At 38.5% G+C, this 17609-nt stretch overlaps 1 protein-coding gene across 1 annotated transcript in view; it reads left to right on the top strand.

Moving 5' to 3' along the window:
- Positions 1–17609, top strand: part of SYT1 (synaptotagmin 1) — a 357216-nt gene that overhangs the window by 43268 nt on the left and 296339 nt on the right. The window lies entirely within an intron of this gene.

The following is a 17609-nucleotide window of genomic DNA, read 5'->3' as shown; positions in this document are numbered from 1 at the left end:
CTCATATCAAAACTTAATTTGGTGTACATTATGGATGAATTCTTACCTGCTGCAGGAATTATATCCTATGGTGGTATTGAATGATAATTACAATACTCATGACTTTAAAGAATTTACCATTTCATATAGGCCTGCCTGGTAAAGCTACATGTCATAATGGGTGCTAAATTAGGGTTTTATATGCAAAGGGAAAGGGAGAGACAGCTTTTGCAATGCCTTGTTTTATAGCCTTTTGCTTCAACATAACAATCTTAATTTTTACATGCCTGATTTTCTTTAAACATGAAATACACAACTTTAATTAGGTTTAATTTATGTAGCTAAATGGTGACAAGAAGCAATTTTGAAAACCTGGTTCTATGATAAAGCTGTGTAAGCTAAACTCAGTATCTGGTACTAAATGAGGAAGTTTGGATGGTTTTTTTTTTCCTTTGCAAGTAAAATTAGAGGGATTTTTAGCCGGAAGGAAAATCATGGAGCATCGTACCACTTTATTTTTGTGTCTTCAAACAGCTGGGCTCCAGACATAAAGTACAGGTCACCTCTTACTGGGTTAGGTAAGCTAGGTACCATTTTACAGAACAGGGATATAAGCTTCAGTCTTCAGCATTGTTTACTGCCTATCTTATTGTCCAGCTGAGATAGAGGGCTGAAAGCTTAATATGTAACTAAAGACACAAGAAGGCTAAAGTGAGGTTGTATCTTGCTCTATATGGTACCAGTAAAATGGACAACATTATTGAGATGCGTATTGGAGAATATGAATGTGGAATTTATGTTGTCATCAGGTTTATGCCAGCTTTCTCTGGCAAGAATAGCAGGTCAGATTTAGGGTCAGTCACAGGTAGCAATTTTTAATAGCTTCAGCCTGACCAAATTTGTATATATTTTTATGGGTCAGTGCTTTTGACTCCTTTCCTATATCCCCACATATTTTAAACAAAACAGGTGGACTGGAAAGAGTGCAGGGAAGTTGGAGGAGGGAGGTGAGAGATTATTAGCATTTAGAAGATTGCATATTTATTCCTCAGCTTAGTTTTTGGAAGCTGCTATTTCAGTCTAAAAGCTTGTTGTGTCTCCCCCATCCGCTTCCCTGAAGACTGGTGGTAGGAGATGAAGCATAGATTATTTTAGCCCTGTTGTTCAGACTGCCAAAGCTATAGGCACAAACAGTGACTAATTAAAAAAAAAAAAAAACACGAGCCAAGGATAATGCAGGTGTTATGAACTCTGTATTATCAATGATAAAATAAGATTAACTGTATTCTACTATGATTAATCGACTACATACCATAAAGCTGGATACCAGTTGAAGAATCTGTTTGTTCTAAGAATGAATATCAAAAGGAGGAGAACACTGTAGGTCCATTAAAGCCAATCCTGAAATACTGTTGCTTAAAGAGAAAAAGGAAATTGTATGCCAGGTATGATTATTTTGGAAGCCATGGAAAATTGTTTATGTGACCTTACAAGCCGTTTAATAATCAGTGAGACTAGAGAACAGTAAATGTGTTTATTGATCAAACATCAGTAATTTAGTTTCAACACACCGTGTTTAGGGTCTGATTCATTGTGTACTAAAGTGGAAGCTTTTCAATAGCATTATGGAACCATATGTAATGGTTGAGGAATACTTAATTTTGGTGTAGCCATTGCAGTGTTATTTCTTTGAGGAACTGATTAGTTTAACTCCATTATGTATCTTGTTCAGATGCAAAGCAGAGCATGGTTTTAGGTAGTTGATTCTTAGATGCAAAATGCAGATGAACGTTATTACACTGGATTAGCAAGACAGCAAATGCAAAGACCTAAAAGACCTATGAAAAGACAGTGCCAGAACACTGGCATTAGCACTGACAAGTCGTATCTTCTTGTTTCTGGCCAATCTGCAAATCTAATCTGATGGAGAAAGGCATAAAGCACAAAACTCAGATGTCCTGCCAGTTTTTAGAAGTACATGTGAGGTGAAAAAAGAGACCAAAAAGAGAGGAGCAGGGAACACTGGCAAGTGTTGAAGAAGCCAGGCCGTACTCTGGCTTCCTAATGGGATGGAGAACACACAGTTGAATTAAAATACAGAATACACTGAAAAAAATAAAAATCTTCTCCATAGATTTGCTTTTGTTTGTAAGTAAAACAGTTTCTCTGGAAGAATGCTGTTGGTGACAATTTGAGAGCCAGGCTCTCAGAAAGTGACTGGCTGAACCTTGGGCTCCCTCTTAAGACTGGTCATAGTGCAGAATACATAGGTCACTTTCCCTAGATTATTTCTGAATTTGGAAAGCTGTGAAATTTCCTACTTAAGCACAAGTCCAAAACTTAAATTTGTCTGGAGTCCCCCCTGCACCTCCCTACCTAGACCAACAAACCTAAACCATTCAAAAAACACTGGTGGGAGAGCAGTGCAGGTAGTCCTACCATTGAGATAAGCCCCTACAGTCCAATGAGTTGAGACCAGTCTTTAAATTATTATGGCTAGTTAGGCAAAATGAAGCTAATTTAATTTAATTCAGACCATAACATCTAATCAAAAGGTGTCTAAATGCTGTAAAAGCTGGTTTCCAAGTAAGAAATTCAGATGTTAGTATGTTTTAGTTACATATAGAGTACATGAAGTTTCTTATGGGTATGTAGCTGGTGCTTCAAAGAGCTGTTCTCAAAAGCTATTTCCAGACATCTTAATCCACCTGACTATGAAATGCAATAGCAGCTGTGATTTCTAATAATAATACTTTTTTTCTGTACACCATAACACATTTGTGTTGACATTTAAGTATTGCTCAGCTAAGATGTTTCACAGCTTGAGGGAGAGGAAAATTTTCTCTTCCTCAACACATCATGATTGTTTTTTTCTGAGTGAATAACTTCAACAGTAGGGAAAGGGAAAGGACTGAGCAGGAGCAGCAGAAAGGTCACTGAAGGATGACCGTTCCAGTATAGCCTTCCCTGGTATGCCATTTTCCGTTTGAGTTCTGTGTCTGCTCCATTCTTTCCTTCTTACTAATTGGTCCCAGTGTGCCATCAGGATCCCTCTCTGTGATAACTCTTCTCACTGTCCTATGCTGTTGTTTGAAAGGCTCGTGCCGGCCATCAGATCACTGTATCCAAATACTGGATGCCATTGATGAGAGAGGCTGGTGACTCCAGGCAAGGAGAGAAAATGGTGTAAGACCTCAGTAAATCTGCTTACCACAGCACCGCTGGCAGCCTCCATCTGGCGTAGTGCTCCATCATACCTCCAGGCTCCAGAAGGTGTTTTGGAAGGCCCAAAGACCTTTCTGCTTTGTGACCTTTCTGCGTTCCTGTGACTCCACAGAAATACTTCATTCAGAAATACTCACCACGAAAATCTGTTAGGCTTTTCCCCCATTCTCTTTTGTTTGCCACAGAACTTCGACTGCATAATTAATAGTGCTTGCCATTATCTGATTTCCTCACTATGTCCAATGGAAGATAGTGCTTTTATATCCTTTGATAAAGAGATTCTTAGCATGGGCATAATATACTTCACTCCGAGAATGCAACATTAAAACAATTTTTCTTATTAGCTGGTACACTTTTGGCTGATATCAGGTATGATCAATAGGCTGTACACCTTGAAAGGGTGCCGTCTCTGAACTACTACTCAAGGAAGCAACAGTAGCAAAATAACTTCAGGTACTTTTTCTTACAGCTCAGAGTGAGTTACATAGACTGATCATTACTGTGAGTTACTGCGTTTATAAACCCTTTTTAAAGTTGAGGTAATGGTTCGCAGTGGCATGTGCAACTCCTCTTGGTTTCCTCAGTGTGATGGTATGAAATCTTTGGAGATTAACCTGTAGCACCATTCTGTTACATACGTTGAACTTGACCTGCTGTTTTTTCCAAGTTAGCAGTTACACTATTGTGGGAATGTCCCCAAGGCAGCGTCTGTTGGAGTTGTAAGTAAAATTACATCCTTTTCTTCTAAACAGAGGGGGTGGTTTTGAGCCTATAGCAAGCTGGAGGGATAAGTATTACTTGTCCCTCTTCCCTGTATGGCCAGAAAGGTTTTGTCTCCTTGTGACAAAAGCTTCTCAGACCTGATAAAAGAATCTGATATCACTGAGACATCATTTAGCTGAAATAGCGGTAGTCTGAGAAGCCCTGTGCAAGTTAATCAGACCTCAGTGACCTGACATAATTCACATCAAGGCTACACTTTCTGGAGAGACATTAGCATCTGTGTTGTCAAACATGCAGGGTAAATAACTAGGGATTTGGTTTTGGTTGTTTTGGTTGTTGGTTTCGTTTTTTTAATGCTGCATTCATTTGTTGTGCATGTGTCCTGGGGACCCTTACACTGTGTAATAAAAAATACTGGGACACAAATCTCAGTCTGGCACAGAGAGATTCAGTTAATCCATTCCTGCCCCCACCTCTCAGCAGCAGAGCCACAGCTTTGTGCTTTCCCAGCTGAATGGTAGAGGTTTTCTAAACCCTGAAGAGTATTGTGCACTGTGAGCAGCTGTAGGCCACGGCTTCTGGCATGTGTCATTGCAGATACGTAATGCGATGCAGGCATCCTACGTATGCCCAGACTGCTTGCCCCCCTTCCTCCCCTGGGATAGGTGAGCCTTATAGTGGGGACCCACATCACCGCCTAGGAAGGGGGAAGGTTCATGGCAGGATGCACACGCTTTCCCATTAGTTATTTGTGGAAAGGATGGCTAGTTAGTGCAATAAAAGCTATATTGAGTTTTTAATTGAAATATCCCACTTCTATGTGAAGTATTTTCATTATCGAATAGCTCTTAACTTCCTGTGAATAGCAGTTGTCAGCCTATTCACTCTCAAATATGTTCAAGGAAAATTTACAGGGCTGAATTAAGATGTCTTGTAAAGCTTTGAGGTTTTGATAGTTTAATGTTGAGGGGAGTGGTTTTAGGAAGATAGTAGCTCTGCAGATGGATTCACCGCAGCTGTTTCGTAAAATGATGCTAAATTTTGAGGAACAACACAGGTGAGATCTGTATTTCTGATCCTCTGCCATGTTCTTGCATTTAGAAGGAGCCATGAACTTTCTCCTTTCTTTTACTGTTTGGAAGTGTGGAATAAAACAGGTGATGCCTAACAGTATGGTATTTGTCTTTATTGCATCCATATGGGTTTTTCACTAATCTCCTGATTTTATAATTAATTGTCTGTTCCCTTTGGAGACCTAGATGAATAGTGTATCTTGAAATAAAATTAATTATTTTAAAGTTCTTAAATGATGTATACATTGCCAATGTATGAGGAAGTGATTCTATAAATGCTAAATACACAACTGTCCTTTTTTTCAGTTAGCAAAATAAAACCCGAAATCATAAGAGTTTTGGAAAAAGAAAAAAAATCCTGTTTTTTACCAGGAGCTGGAAAGGTAAACATAATTTCCCAATTAAAATACATTTTGTGTAAAATTGGGCAAAACTGAGCCTTTGCTGCTTTTGCAAAGCAAACCCTGTTACCTTTTCTTTCTTTTCTCTATAGTGCTCATCTCTGGTTGTCAGCATCATCTGTATCATGATTTTAAAATGTTGCCAACGTTGTCTATGTGGTTCTTGTTCAAATTTTACATACACTATTTTGTTCATAGGAAACTGTAGGAGATTGAGTCCAGGCTTTAGGAGTTAAACTTTCTGTGCCCCTTGTTCCAGCTGGAACAGGCAGAGGCCTCACGATGCATAGGTGAGAGGTCTAAGTGACTGATAACAAGCTACTTCGTGTGTTGTGGGGTAGAAAATCCTGTGAATCATACTTGGAAATCTTGAGTTCTCCAAGCCATGCACCGTGATAAGAACCAGGAGTAATAAGATAAAAAGGGCCATGGCTTAAGGATTGCTTCCAGGTAGTTGGCATGAGATTTGTAAGAGTTAAACAGGGAGGTAAGGCTACCATGTGTTCCTAAGGTGCCCTGTTGTGTCTAGGTTGTGCAGCACATATGGCCTCCTCTCCGGAGCTGTGGGAACAGTGGGAGAGTGTAGGTGCCATATGTTCTGTTATACCTAGTCACTTGCAGGAAGTTAAGGACGATGTGGCAGTTTTAACTTATAATTTCCTTTTATTGGTGTATGTCTCAACTTTAATGTCCTCATTTGCATAAGTTTAAATAACTGTGTAAATTATAGCTTTGAAACTGACATATGGTATTTTATGTGCACATCTATCCTCTAATGTATACTTAAGGAATACAACACTTTGACTAATAGACCCCAAATGCCACCCTAGAGATAAGTTGCCTGCTTCTAGCATTCCTTCGTTTTATGCCTGAAAGGAAGGAAAAAAAGTCCTTTTATTCCAGGACAGTTACATTATGTAGGAGTTTGTTGAGTCTATCTTGAATTGAAATGGAACACAGTATAACATAAACAGCGTGTCATTCCAGAGACTAATGGTTTAAGAAGTCCAATTATTTAGATTTTTCAAAGCCCAGGTGAAACTAAAATTTTCAGTGCCTGAACTTCTGAGGAGGTTATTGATGTAAAGTAATTATTTTGGCACTCTTGACAGATCCTTAGTTAGTCATCTCTTTTTTCACACTTGTGAAATTGCAGTAGGAAGCAGTTCCTAATTCCTGCTGTACTGCTGCATACAGTTTCTACTGTGCAAAACCACATTGTAGTAGAGGTGGATTCCTTGATGTTTAGTTGATGCAACCACCTTTATTCTTTTAAAAATGGCAATTTACTATATTTAGGGTCCCCAGGACAGTTTGTTCTTGTTGAGCAGGATGCATTAATATCATCCAGTTGCCTTTTTATTGTATGCATCAATACCATAAAAAAATTACAAATAGGAAGCAAGTCCATAGAACAGTTGTATTTTATATTCTAATGTTGTATTATTTATTTTTTGCACATAGTATGCTATTATTCAGTTTGCTGTTTCATCTCCTAACAATGCAGCTGCTGAGTAACTTCTTATGCAATCAGAATAATGATGCAGAAGACTTTAAACTGACATGGTTGCTGGGCTTGCGGTTCAACAGTCTTCGTCTGTGTTCCTGCTGCCGATCGTGTGTAGGCTGTGAGACTGTTCAAGCTGCATCCCTTTATTGCAAAACCTTAAAAGGTTTTTGGTGGGACCCTGTAGGACATACAGAAGTTAGAGTGTGGAAAATTCCCTTGGGACCTTCACAGGTTTGGCATACTGCATGCCAGGGAGCCTTGCAGTTTATCACCATTATTGCACCAGTAGTTCTTCTGGACCAACTGGATACCAATATTCCACATATCCTTTGCGGTATATACATGGGCATGCTGCTTTATCCTTGTGCTAGTGTAGCTGGACATCTGGGTGTGAAATGCTTATAAGATGTCTATGAGATATTTATAAAGGATATTAAAGAAGTAATGAAAGGTAGGTGATGCTAGGTCTCTTTGTTACTAAAATTATATTGGAAAGCTCTGTCTCCTCTTCCCTCCTTCCCTCTTCCTCTTCATCCAACAGACTTACTGTGTACTTTTCAGGTTCTCAGCTGACCAGGAGTTCTGTATTTCTAACCTCTAATTGCATGTGTCTTCCTGGTGAATTTCCTTCTTGAAATCCTTCAGGAGATCAATGCAGATTGCATTTTCTCCTAAAACTTGACTTTTTCTTTAATCAGCATACTTCTTAACTGCGGTAAAGATTCTTCTATTCCTTCTGAGCCATAAATGTCTGTTTGTTAGACAGAGTGTTGCTTTATGTATTGATTAAACAGTTAACAATTCATCAACTCAATGAGAGATAATAGTCTCTCCATACCTTCTCCTTGAGACTTAGGGCAGGATTCCAAACTGAAAAAAAATGAACTTGAATCAAGTAACCCCCAAGGATGTTTTAGCTGGTTTGAGGGTTTTTGGGTAGTTTTTTTTTTAGTGGTTATTATTATTTGACTTGGATTTTAGGGTGTCATTATGGTTTTGTTTCTTTTTTTTTTTAATGATGATGGCAGTCAAGTATTTTTAATTTAAATGGAAGCGAGGCATCTTAGCTGATCTGAGAAGTTCTATACCCTGAAAGTGCGAAAAACTAGAATTCTTCCTAGAGACTCTTCTGCAAATTGTATTTTAAGTAAGAATGCGTATTTAGGTGTTTAAAATCCAGATTATAACAGTACTGAGTAAGTAAAAAATGTTGTTGTTCTGTTACATCTTTAGGTCTTTTAATATGATTCATCATGTATATGCCATTTTATAGCTTTTAGAAGTTAAAAACTTGGTGTTCTGTTTTGCTCTAGTTTTATGATCTGTTAGTGTACCAGGCTGGTACTGAGAAGACTTGAGTTACAGTCCCAGCACTACTGGTGGCCTCTGCTGACCCTGACCAATTTATTCACCATCTCCATCTGGGCTGTTGACAGCATGGTGCTGTTTTCCCTGGTAAAATGTTCTGAGATTAATTGATAGGTGCCACTGGAGGGTGAGTTGCTGCTACTTATGAGTCAACACACACATGTTCCTGACTTTTAGGATTAGTAGTTAGTGTATCAAAAGAACTAACTCAACAGTGTACCTGTTTGGTGATTTTTACTTCTATTTTGACTCCAATTTTATCGGAGTAAAACATTAAAGTGTCAGTGGCATGACACTAAGATGGACAAACAAAAATTGGTAGGTTAAGCCTATGCTCATCTAAATTATGATGAAAGTGTTGCATTGCTCTGTGTTATGCATCATCTATGTGATTATTCCTTCTCTTTTCTTGCCTGCCATCCTTAAATAAGCATTTATTTTGCTTGTAGCATTAGTAAGAGGGAGGGAGCAAAAAGGCCCAGATTTGCTTTCCTGCACATTAGTAACCAATGTTCATTTGAAGAGGACTGAAAGGATCCCTAGCCAGTTAGGTAAGAAACACAGAAGTTACCCCACCCTACATTGAAGGGCACAGTCGATTGTTCTGTGATTACCTATGAGCAGAAATTCCCGCTGCCATAGATGGGTTTATAAGTAGTACAGAAATACAGATTGATACATTCCTCCACATCTCTGGCCTGCTTAAGAAACCTCCTTGAAACGTAAGCAGCTGGGCTGTTGATGAGCATATGCCTTTTCATCCTTCTAATGAAGCAGATATCCACACTGGTTCCTTGCATGGCATATGATGTACCTGGGTAGATTTTACCTAGGTATAGCTACTACCCTGCAGTGTAGTCTGCTCTTTATTAATTTCAGTATTTTTTATAATTATGTTTAAAACGAGCAGACCACACTTTGATTAGGAGCAAGCTTGATTAGCTCTGTCCATTACGAAGCAATCAAATGCTTTTAGCTGCTTTCATGACTATGTTTGTTTGATAATATTCTTTCAAACTGAGGCTTCTAATTGCTACTTTAGTGGTTAATTTCTCTAGAAATGTCAGTTGTATGAATCTCCACTTCCCAATTTCCTTGGACTTGTGTATGAATTTCTAAAATATGACTTCACTATGACTTTTATGTGCACCTGAATCAGTAATTTTTTTAATAGCACCAGCTTCTCCTGTCTATTATTTTTCCTTAACAGTGATTATAGAAGTATGCACTGTAAAAACCATCTGTGAGACTGCAGCTAACTTCTTTGTATCAGCTGTCCATTGAAGATCCCTTGTCCAGCATATGCTGCCGCCAAAGCTGTATCTCATGTTTTTCTTTCTCTCCTCCAGGGAAAACTCCCCTATGGAGTAACCCTCCTTTCTACTTCAGAAGCCAGTGACTTGCTTGTAAACATTACAGTCCTTATGAGTATTGCTAGGAAGAAAAACTGCAACAGCAATATCTACCAAAAAACCTTGCAATTTATCAGATGGTGTGAGACTGTGACCTATTACTGCAGCCTTGGAGTCAACACAACGGGGCCACCAGGAAATAAGAACCTGACTGGCCGATTCCCACTGGTTTTTCACAGTGCTTGGTAAAGATCACTTATTGTGTCACCATTTTGAAGGGGCTGAGAAAACAAATTCACCCAACCAAGAATTGTGCAAAGCGGATTTAACTTCTCCAGTCTTTTGAGTAGTCTTTCAGTGAGACAAGTGTGTAATGATACAAAATCATGCAAAATCTTGGAGTTAGATACCTCAGAAATGAAAATTTGAATCACTTTGTGTCAGGGGTAGCTGTATCTTGTATGCTCAGCCAGTTTTGCATAGTAAAAAGTATTAAATATTAAAGGAAGTATTAAATATAAAGGCTTCTCTGTTTTTTAGGAGAAATTTACCAAAAATATGTTGTTTTTTTTTTTTTTTAGTTTTTTTACACAACAGTCTAATCTACTTGGAATAGGCTCCATTTTTTAACGCAGCTACACTATACATATCAGCAAACTCATCTGCTTCCTCATTCCCATGCATCTTAAATAGCTGGGTGTGAGCTGGGCTGATGTCTAGGTCCATCCTGGGTGCATTGTTGATGTTCACCTTTCTGAGAAATCCGAGATCTGCTACATCCATGCTGTGTATTTGAGCATAGACAATAAGATACAGCTGTATTCTGTTCTTCCAAGAACAGCAGGGAAGTATTCCCATTCTCTGTAGTTTCCCTGCAGTGCACCTGTATGAAAATTATACTTAAGAAGAGCATGTCTTACTCTGAATTTTTATTTTTATTTTTTTTAAGCAATGAAATGTGTTTTTGTTTTTTCACGTAGATACTTGACTAAGAAATGAAAGATGGAAATAACTATTTACAAGATCTCAAATATTAGTGCAGAGTCCTTCAGATTTCACCTTGCTCCCGTTTCAGATTTGACCTGTCAAGATTTAATGAAATTTGCAGTGTTCAAAGTTACTCTAACACATTTGTATTTTTCATTACTCTCTGTAGATGCAGAAAGTTGCTACTGGAATTCCTCTTCGTGCTTGTTTTAGTCTACTGATGGAGTGGCAAGTAGTACTTAATTTCTTTAAAAGAGGGCTATAACTACTGATGTTTGCTTAAAATGGGTCCAGATTACTTGTTAGAATCCATTTTAAGTCATTCAGTTTCATCTGGGACTAATTCTGACCATGATACAGGAAATTTTCTGCTATCAGTTGGTTGCACACTGGTCCTGTTTTGGATTTAACAGAGCGAATGCCAGGAGAAGGACCATTAAGTGTTCCTTCCACCACCATCAGGGTATACAGAAAACCAACCATATCTAATATTAAGGGGTCAGGGGGAAACGAACACTTCATTCCTATAGCAGTGTGCAAGGTATAAAAATTCTGAATAGCAAGATATAGACAAGACACACAACAGCTACAAAATTTGATACAATACAAGTGTTAAAACAATTTTGACATAGCTAATAGAATCATAGAATAGTTAGGGTTGGAAAGGACCATAAGATCATCAGATTCCAACCCCCCTGCCATGAGCAGGGACACCTTGCACTAAACCATGTCACCCAAGGCTCTGTTCAGCCTGGCCTTGAACACTTTCTATGTCTGTTTCAAGCTATTTTAGAAACTGATTAGTTTAAGGAGCCAGACTGAAGTATAGCAGTATGAAGTACCAAAAAAAAAAAAATTATCGTGGCAATATCTCTCTCCCTTGCAAGGCTTAACACCAGTGTATCTTAGTAATTCGATAAAAAATGATAGTTCCTTAGTTTAAGTGTCCAGTCTCAGTCATAAAAAGGATATGTGATTAGTGTATAATCTGTAGGGTATCATCATATTGTTGTGCTTAATCAAATTCCCCAAGAAAGTTAGTTCTGGAATGCTTCCAATGTTTTTTTAATTGTCATTTTTTACCAAGAACGTCGGTCAGCTGTACCAGGTGTAGCAGCATAAGAAATACGTGTAGAGATGGCTTCAAACATAAGTGCTGGAAAAAGAAGGGAGTAAAAGTAAACCAGCAAGAAATATCCCTGTGCGGTGAAAGGATGGAAAGAGATAAGGTGTATGGGTGGGATCCTGTTGAGGTTCAACACACTCTTAAAGCAGAAGAGAGCAGCCAGTTAATTTCTTCTAGATTGGTCAAAAAAGGAAAGCAAAACTGGCCTGAAAAACAATAATAAACAGATGCCAAAGGGTTTTTTTGTTTGTTTATTTTGTTTTTTGTTTTTTGTTTTTTTTTTCTGTTTGGTTGTTTTTTTTGGTGGGAGAACACTGCTTTCTACAAATTTCCCAGGTAAAATCATAGAATCATAGAATAGTTGGGGTTGGAAAGGATAGAAAGGTTTTGGAACATTCAGAGCTTTTCTACTTAGATTTTTCTAGTTAGACATGACATTTTGTTTTGGTAGAGTGTAAGAATAGTGAATGTATTTGGTTTATGAGAATTTATTGGCGTGGAGGAAACAAAGACAAAACAGTGCCTCTTGTGGCCATAAGTAAGGTCTTTCAGTGCTAACAATGTAAGCTCACTGACTCAAGGAGACTTGATGGCTTCCTTGAGACTGTGAGACATAGAGTGAATATTAATGGTGGATAAGATCTCTTTTAGCTGTGCCTTGCCTAGGCTGAGTCGATGATGGGGTTGGTAGAGGGGAGGAAAAAGGCAGGTAAAATGCTGGCAGCAGCAAAACTGGCAATGAACACAAGGTATTAAATCATTACTGGGACTTGGAATATGATTAGGGAAAGTTAATGGAAAACTAAGCCGCTGTGCCAAATGACTGTTGCTGGGTTAAAGGAGGCTAATTTGCAACACCATACTGAAATTAGGCATGCTGCCTTCGTTTCTGACACTGAAAACTGTTAAAAAAAAGTTGTATGTGTTGTGCAGTTGTGGGCTCTCAACTTCTCTGTTGGATTTGAAAGCTGGAATGGTGCTGCCAAGCATGAGTAACAGTGATTTCTGATGGGCTTAGGAAAGTAACTGGCGATAGACAGATGTGTAAGATGGACAGTGAACCCATCAGCCAAGGACTGTTCTTATGGTGGAGGGATTATAATGACATTTTCTTGTCTGTCCCCTTCCTTTTAAACAGAATAATTTCCAAGTGTTATCTACTCTTCTGGCAAAATTCAGAGGGGTGGACATTTCAGCCTTCTTACAGAGTCTGTTTAGGCTTAGACAGCAATTAGCTGACCATTAGAAATCTTGGCCTAACAGGAACTCTAAACCTGCATGTCTGCAGTTCAAGCCCACAGCTGGATGTTCTGTCTTCAGTGGAGGAGGAAGACATTTTGTCTCCTTCCTGCTTTTTGTAGGAAATTGTGTAATCTTACTGCACCTATGTCTTGCTCTTTAAACTAAATAAGTGCTTCTTATCAATAATACTTCTTGAAATTTCTTGGGGAGAGGGGGTGTTGAGTCTTGGGGTGGGGTTTTTGCTGTCATTTGGAAACAGTGAGTGGAATTCAACTTAGCTTTTGGATTTCTACAATTACAACAATAAGACTGTGACCTAGCATCTTTTTTTCATAGTCAGAGGAGAGAAACATTCACTGCTAAAGTGAGTTGCTCTTAACCTAACATAGATATCTTAACTAAGATGAAGGAACCATCATCTGGATTTGTTTATTCCTTTCCTACTCTAAAGGGAGTCTGAAGTGCATATGTCAACATTATTTATTCATTGATTCCTGCTCTTTACCACCCTCTATTCCTATTTACAAAACTCTGAGAAGTATTTTAGCCTTTTTTTTAATAGCATTCATTAAATAAGTAATATTATATATTGATTTTGCAATTTATGTAATACATCTCACATAAATAGCAAAAGCGTCAAAAACCAGCCGTTTCAACATGAGTGACTGGACTGTCAGGAATTTAGTATTAATATATAATACACTTTGTTGAAGTGCACTGCAGATACAATTGGTATTTAAGCTCTTCATACATATGTGTGTTTGTTCAGACCACTTATAACTAAAATTAGGTAATGGTCAGTGTATACAATATTTCCTATTACTGAGTTTGACCTAGCATACAGTCTTCCTCAGATTCAAAACTACTGCTCTTAACCATACTTTCCCATCTAAAATAATAATGAAATGGCCTAAGTGTTTTAAACAGTGTAAATATTTCATGAAACTTGAGTGATTATTGCAGAGGGGTTACAGAGGTAGATGTGGAAGTAAAATAACTTTTGCAGCTTCCTCAAAAAACCGATCACTTGACGCAGTTTCTCTAAGAAGTCAGTAATGTTTGTCTAAAACATTTCATCTTGTTAGTGTATGTTGATGCTCCTGGCTCATGCTGTGTCAGAGGAGTTGTTTGCCTGCTGGGTTGTATAGCATATGGGTGTGAGTCTCCTCTCAGAGACAGATTCACACTAATCAGATTTGGGAATGGCAGTTATATATGAGGGTTGAGGAGAATATTTCAGCTAATGTTTGTATTTTGCTGCAACTTCATTAATATACTCCAGAAAGCAGACATAAGTCTTGCATGGCAAAGAACTGTGGCTTTCAGAGAAATGTGGGTGGGATTTATGCATACACATAGTACATGACATAGAGAGCATGCTGCTGTTTTTTCAGTCTCTGTACCAAATGGGTATCAGAGCAAATGTGACAGCCAGGCCAGATAAGAGCTCAACAGGAACAGTGCCAAAAACTCAGTAAACTTCATGCAACTCTGTAATTTATCATTCTTTTTTGTGTTTTCCAGGGAAGCTTTTTAGTTCTAACTGTATCCTTACCCTACAGGCTATTGCCTAGGCAACATTCCCACTCAGAAATAACCACAAGAAATTATTTTGTGCCATGAATATATCCTTTGCGTAATTTTACTTATATTCTCACTCAAGTAGAATTTATTTTAGATTTTATGTATAGCCCTTGCACTGAATGTGGCATAGTATCATTTGCTTTAGGGGGCTGATTCTCTCCTTCATTATATCAGCTAGTGTAAATGGAAAAATTACGATTCTAAGTCTCATACAGAGCCACTCAAGGCTTTCTGGTAAATAGACAAAAATGATGCTTCCTGCCTAAAGCTGAAGGGCCTGTGCCCTTGTGCTCATAAGGGAAAGGAGGGTGGGGAAGAAGGAGCATATGGTGACACCTGTTGGAGTCCTTTCCCACTGCCAGGGAGATGGGAGGAGAGGGCACCCAACAGCTGCTTCAGCTTTCCCACGCTCCTTCCCAGTGTGTCACCTGAGGCCTCCCAGGAAGCAGGACAGCTTTCCAGGCAGAGGAGGCATTTTTTGACTGGGGTCATCTCTGGTTGTGTCCCTCAGGGCCACTCAGAGCGCTGGCATGGTGAGTTGCCATAAGCGGGGCCCTACCAGTACAAGGAGCTGGGCTGCACACCTCTCAAGGCACACCATCCCAGCGCTGCTTAAAGGTGCTGAGGGGAAACTGTCACCTGGGACATTGACGACGCTGTGCTAGACATGTGCAATTACAGCCTTCTCACATGTAATTAGTCTAGAAACAGATATTTAAGTACAGGTTTGCTCTACATAACAGAACACTAAATACTAGCAATCAGCATAACTGCTTTCTGTGAGGTATCTGGGGATACGGAATTGTAGAGGTGACTGATACATTTTTTTTCCTAGGTACAAAATATTCCTTTCATTTCAAAATATTCCTTTAATATTCTTCATTATCAAGTCTTAGTGAAACAGGTTATTTTAATTTATAATTCCCTGCAGTTGTCAATAGCAGCAATTATGTAGGTAACCATGACAGTTCACTTCATTAAGTTCAAAGTGCATGGGGATTCAAGTCCTACTGTGATTTAATTTGACAGGGCCAGGTTGGACAAGCCTTGAGCAGCCTGGTCTAGTGGGAGGTGTCCCCTGCCCATGGCAGTAAGCTTGGAACTAGATGATCTTAAGGTCTTGTCCAGCCCAAACCATTCTATAATTCTATGACATTTCAAACATTTCATGATTCAATATCTTGCTTTCTACTTATGTATATTTAATATGTATAACTTGGTCTACTACTGTCAAATAAACTGAATTAGGAAAAAGCTATGTAACTGTTCAAATAATTTTGCTCGATGACTAGGTTAAAACCTGCAGAAAATACAGTGGAAATGCTTAAATTCTCATTAAAATCTGTCTACTTTCTGGTTTACTCATTGTTTCGCACATTCACACAAACTAAAGCCGTTACCAGATAATTTCTTGGGCAGTTTTCACAGTGGCAACATGGTTATCTATCCTTTATTGTAGAGATACTTCACTGGAAAACATACTCCATAAAAAGATGCTTTATAAACAAAACCAGTGGTATTAAATTTTAAGCACAGTTGAAGTGCTAAGCAAAAACAAAAGCAAAAGGTATCCAGGCAAATAGTATGTCTCCAGTAAAAAATGCTTTTCACATCCTCCACATTAGTTTTTTGAAAGGGAGCATCCATATGTCTTCCTTGGGAATTGAATAGCCAAGATAGATACCTCAGGTTGATCCATATGGCCATGTCTTCTGGTCTGTCACAGAGCTCTGCTTACACAAGGAATTTTCACTGGAGCAAAGTACAAAAAGGCAGGTTTCTTTCTTTCTTGGGAAAGGGATAAACTTTTTTTCCCTTCTTGGGAAGGGATAAACTATTTTAAACCCTGGGAATACTTCTTAAAGTATTGAAACTTCCTTTGAAGTCTTGTAGGATCATGTATTTTAACGTACTCAACTGGTGGTACTTTAAAGAAGCAGCACACCAACAACTTTCATTTAGAACCTATATTTATATCCATTATGTTTGAGCAATTTAAACCTGATCTCTCCCACTCCCTCTTTTTTTTTCCAAAAAAAAAACCCCAAAATTTAGAATCCTGAGGAAATCAGATTTAATATATATTGCTTATTTAAAAATGAAGTGTTACAAGGTGTAATGAGATGGAATATCAGCCTAGGTGTTCCATTTTAATTTTGAATTATCCTGGGGTTGTGTCCATTCTTTAATATGCCCTGTACCTTTGACTGGTGGTTTAAAAAATGCTATTTTGCTTACCTTGGTGACTATCTTACCTTAGGTATTGCATGTAGTTTGGTTGATTACATTCTATTACCAAATGCTGTGGTGCTTATAATGGCCAGAAAATCACCAAATATTAATTTCTGCTTCAAATTATGCAGACTATGTTAAAAAAAGACCCCTATTATATTATTTTTCAATCAACCTCTGTGTCGTTAGATTATTGTAGTAACATAGTAATACAGCAATATAGTTTGTCTTTTCATGACACTACATTAAACAAAATGCTGAATTGAGCTGCTCATGCCATAGGGTGAGGGTTTTCCCAGGGGAGAACGTTTAGTTTGTGGTGTGGGGAGGCCTTCACGTGCCTTAGCAGCTGCTTCTGGATAGCGCCTCAGACAGCATTTGCCTAGGGAGCTGCACGTTTGCAGCAGCAAGGAACAGCTGCTCTCTTTGTGTGCTTTTGCAGCTCCCTTAACAACTGGCTGATTAGAGATTGAGCAAAAAATGGTATTCAGCACAAAACAGGAAGGTGTCTTGTGCTTCTGAAGTGTGCACGTGACACGGTGAGAGGAACAGGAGATGCAATAGGAAGAAACATTGTCTCCCTAAAGAGATTTGGCTTTTCAGAGCCAGAGAAAATCAGTTTTGCTTATGTCATGGAAAGTCAGGCACTGCAACCCATCAGCAGTTGGAGAAAATAAAAAGAAAAGGAAAGAAAATCAAATCAAGATCTGTAATTGCAGGGCTGAGACAATGTTTTAGGGCTCACTGCTGTGAATTGCTATAATTAATATCAGCAGTCCTTTAAAATGTTTAATTCCTTCTATTATG

Source organism: Pezoporus wallicus, unplaced genomic scaffold (assembly GCF_028554395.1).
Source record: "Pezoporus wallicus isolate ANWC-B61680 ecotype Strahan unplaced genomic scaffold, APGP_CSIRO_Pwel_v1 contig_5069, whole genome shotgun sequence".
Classification (NCBI taxonomy): Eukaryota; Metazoa; Chordata; class Aves; order Psittaciformes; family Psittacidae; genus Pezoporus; species Pezoporus wallicus.
This window is presented reverse-complemented; position numbering and strand designations above follow the sequence as displayed.